The sequence below is a fragment of the Austrofundulus limnaeus genome, unplaced genomic scaffold (assembly GCF_001266775.1).
Source record: "Austrofundulus limnaeus strain Quisiro unplaced genomic scaffold, Austrofundulus_limnaeus-1.0 Scaffold439, whole genome shotgun sequence".
Classification (NCBI taxonomy): domain Eukaryota; kingdom Metazoa; phylum Chordata; class Actinopteri; order Cyprinodontiformes; family Rivulidae; genus Austrofundulus; species Austrofundulus limnaeus.
This window is the reverse complement of record NW_013952841.1, coordinates 391,261-395,605: the sequence shown is the minus strand read 5'-3', so window position 1 is coordinate 395,605 and position 4,345 is coordinate 391,261. Positions and strand designations below refer to the sequence as shown.

Sequence of the window (4,345 nt, the reverse complement as noted above, 5' to 3'; positions counted from 1 at the left end):
GGAAGAGCCCCACCAACGACCACATACAGCAACCCCCGGGGCCAGCAGTGGCGAACTCACAGGCACCCAGCACCCACACCCGGTACCCACCGCGCCAGAGTGGATCCAGGCACCGACACAGAGGCCCGGGCCCCCAGGCCGCACCCCCCCCCCCCAGGCCAAGGCCCGATAGGGCCAGGGGGAACCCAGCCCCACCGGGCAGCCACCGGGCCGAGCCGGCACACGCCCAAGCACCCAGCCCCGGACGAGAGCCCCCAGCGCGCCGGCGGGCAAAGGCACAAACCACCAGAGGACAGCATGGTCAGGGGAGAGATTAGTCTTCATCTCATCAGTCCATAAGATTGTCTTCCAGAACTTTTGCAGCTCCTCACTGTACTTTGTAAATTCCAATCTGTCGTTCTGATTCTTATTACTGATGAGTGGTTTGCATCTTTGTGTATGGCCTCTATATTTCTGCTCTCTGATTCTTCTTTGAACCCTGAGCTGTGGAGGTTGTTGATGTCACTTACTGATGTTTTGAGGGGTTTTCTTCACAGCTCTCACAATATTTCTGTCATCAACTACTATTGTTTCCCTTGGCTGACCTGTTGGACGTGTGCTGCTCAGTACACCAGTAGTTTTTTTCTTATTCAGGACATTTCAAATTGCTGTGCTTGCTATGCCCGGTGTTTGTCCAATGCTCTGACTGATTTTCCTTCTTTTCTCAGCTCCAAAATAGTTTGCTTTTCTCCCATAGACAGCTCTCTGGTTTTCATGTTGGTTTGTATTCTTTAATAAGAAAACCTAGTTTATAGTTTTAAACCCAAGCTATAAAGTAGACTAGTCATGCAGAGCTATTTAATGTTTGAACAATCAACCTTAAAGGCAACACCTGGTCAATAAGAAACACCTGTCAGTCGTATGTTCCAATAGTTTTGCTCACTTGAAAAATGGGAGGGTTCAAACAAAGGTTGGTATGTTCTGAGTTGTTCAACACATTTACATGTAAATACTAGGAAATGTCTTTTTAGTGCACAACAAAAACAAGGGAATTTGACTTGCTGTTCCAATACTTTTGGAGGGGTCTGTGTAYTGGGTGGAGCTGACTCAGCTCACATGCTCCGTAACGTTCTTCTTATTAAAACTGTTGAAGGACTTTTTAGATCTGTTGGACAAATCTCTCTGAACACACCCATTTTCTGTACGTCACTTGTGACCTCTGACCTGACATTAGACCATCTTTACTCTGCTTTTTTTGGCTACTAAGAGAAGAAAAAAACACTGTTCTGTCTGACTGGTATTGTTTTTTTCATGTAAATGTCCACGTTTTCAGAGGACCTCAGTTGAAAAATTTGTCTGAGATTAAACCTTTGGATGTATGACACTGGGGGTCAAAGTACACTTTCCATTAAGCTGTTTGCATAGAGAATATGTGTTGGGTTATAAGATTTTTGATGCATTACAACATGGACATTATTGTTACTAAAACTATTTTATTATGTTGAAAATAGTTATTTAATGTTTATAACATGTTGTAAAACCCTTGTGTGAGTGCAGCACCCAGACAGTTTATGGCGAGCACAAAACAGAGATGTGATCGCAAATGATTATTCAAATTTGTAGTTTTTGGTTTTTGCTTCACAAATTGTGTATTCAACAAAAAGGATAATCATTAAAATTGCCTCTTGATATTGTACTTAATAGGAGTGCTCCCATCTTGCCCCCAGAGCTGAATTGCAGCTCCAACCTCAAGCAGCTGTTACCCTAGCTTTAACAAAGACTTTTACCTCTTTATAAGTGTATGTGACATGCATTTCCTACAAATACAAAAAGTGAAATAAAAATATTGATAATTATTAGAAACTGGCACAATAAACAAGATTTTACCTAGGGCTGGTTGATAAAACAATAAAAATATTGAGATAGACACGTGATCAGTATCAATAGAAAATACATCCAATAGAACGTTGATCATTTCACTGAACTTCACTCCAGAGGTGCACAGCATTCTGGGGGATGTAGAAAGAGGAAAGGGACCTCATGGCCCAGCAAAGTGAGGTTGGTGGCATCAACTAACTCATTTACTCTTTGATAAGCTAGCAACAAACTGTTGAGTAACATGAACAGTAAGTAGCTGTATCATCTTTCACCACCAAGCCTCATAACTGCTTCAAAATAAAATAGTACAATGTGGAGTGAAAGAAGAAAATGAATGCAACAGCTTGAAAGGATATAGTGGATAAAAGAGGAGAGGTCACATCAGCAATTTGGTTTTTTTCCTAGTTTTGTTTCAAATAGGTAAAACAAAAAACAAATCAATAATTATCTACAGTATATTGATTGAATGAAACCCTTATATCGTGATAATATTTTCAGCTGTATTTCCCAGCCCAAATTTTACTCCATTGGCAAATAACTGGCATGTTTTTGTTTTGAACTTGGCACGGCCAAAGTAAAATAGAAAGTTACGACAAACTCTGTTCTCTTTGCAGTTGGCCCTGAAATTCCTTAAAAGTCTTTCAACATTTTTGAAATTAATTAAATTCAAAACTGTTCATGAACCTTATGGAGTATTTTCAAAAGCTTGGTCTCATTGGAAAGATAACAATCTGATTTTTTTTACTTCAACAGTCATAATTTTTGTAATTATAAATACTGTTTAGTTATTAAACTTAAACTACACTAAAATAAAAATACTTTCTCTTATCTAAATTATTGTTATAAATTTCATATGTTGCTAAACAATGAAAAAATGGGGTTAGGAAGCAAAAATTTATATGAGCATGAAGTATAAATTCCCAACTATTATCACATTAAATTTGGTAACAATAGCRTTAAAAATTAATATTCTCCAAAAAATTTCAAGACAGCATGTCCACTTCAGACAGATGTCTCGTATGTACAACTCTACAAATCAAGACTGCAATTTCATCACAGAAACTTGACTGAAAGCTCAAATTAAAGACAAAAAACCACATGAATCATATTCTACCATCCATATTACTCTCAGTATGACTAAAATACATAAAATTATCAATAATCAGCATCATAAATCACAGCTGGCATCCTGCGGCGAGGACATCTCCATCAAACACRGCCAAAACACAACAAAATCAGCAGAAATCTAGTCTTTTGTTAAAGCATCAACACCCACACATCTTATAAACCACTAGAAGCATGATAAAAAAGGGTTATCACTTAATTTTTGATTAATAATTTGTCCAAAATATGTATCCATTATCCAAGATGGCCACCAAGCCAGAGCAAAWCTCCCCACTTTGTAAGACATTTTGTCATCACCAAAATCACTTTTTTTTATTTGAAGCACTCAAGAGCCTTTTTAAGACATATACTGTATTTACTCTTTTCAAAAGGTTTTGGTAAAAAAAAACACACACACACAAAACGTGTTTTACTTGTTTTCTTCTTTTCACCACTAGGGGCCCAATCGGTAAAAACGTCAGAAAAATCCAGAAAGGTCTAGTTTTTTCAAACGTAAAACCATCTTATCCTTGACATTAACATATTGACCTCTCTGGAATTTTATTGGCTACATGTCTGTGGTGTCAGAAAAAAAAATCAGATTTCCAGATTTTGCCTATAGACATTTAGGGTTTTGGGCAAAAGTTGGGGTGGGGGCTGAACTGGCATTGCCTACTCTCAAACGAGTAGAGGTATGTGCCAGCCACTGCCCCATCTCCCCCATTTCAATTGCACTATTAAACAACATGCATCAACAGCACATTTGAGTGGGGWCTTTTCACCCCCATTCTCCCTTTGCCATTTGGGGCTGGGGGCCAGAATTKAAGGAGCAGACCATCTGGTTGGGGCCTGGGCTGTGGGTGGGCTCTGGACCTTGTGGGAGTGCTGGGAGCAGGGCTGGCATTCCAGTATCCCTGGGGTCATTTGGATTTTTAGACTGTGGCTCMTAGTTGCCCTGGTTGGCCCTCTGATTGGAGTGGCCACTTGGCTSCGGCGGGTGGTTGGCTGGGGGTGTGTGCTTAGCTGTTAGTGGTGGTCGGTGGTGTGGCTTCACATTAGCTGGGGGACTGGTCTGTCAACCTGATGCAGCGTTCGTAATGGGGGTGTGTTGTGCAGGGGTTTCGCTGCCAGAATGGTTGAATTGGCATGGGGTTGGAGTGCCCGGTCTTTAGTGCGCTGGGCTGGTCTTCTTCAGCTGCTTCTTCCTTCTGCTCTGACTCTTTGCCTATAGGGCTGGCCTGCAGTCGTGTTTGGCTGGGTGGAGTGGTGGGTTGCACCCTGTGCTGGGTTGTTGGTGGGCTGTGCCTGGCCTGTAGCAGCAGGTGTGTGTGTGTGTGTGTGTGTGTGTGTGTGTGTGTGTGTGTGTGTGTGTGTGTGTGTGTGT

The 4,345-nt window shown here is 41.1% G+C and overlaps 1 protein-coding gene across 1 annotated transcript in view; it reads left to right on the top strand.

Moving 5' to 3' along the window:
• The window catches only part of LOC106529369 (inactive phospholipase C-like protein 1), a gene marked incomplete at its 3' end in the record, with an annotated part of 118,304 nt that overhangs the window by 46,369 nt on the left and 67,590 nt on the right, over window positions 1-4,345 (top strand).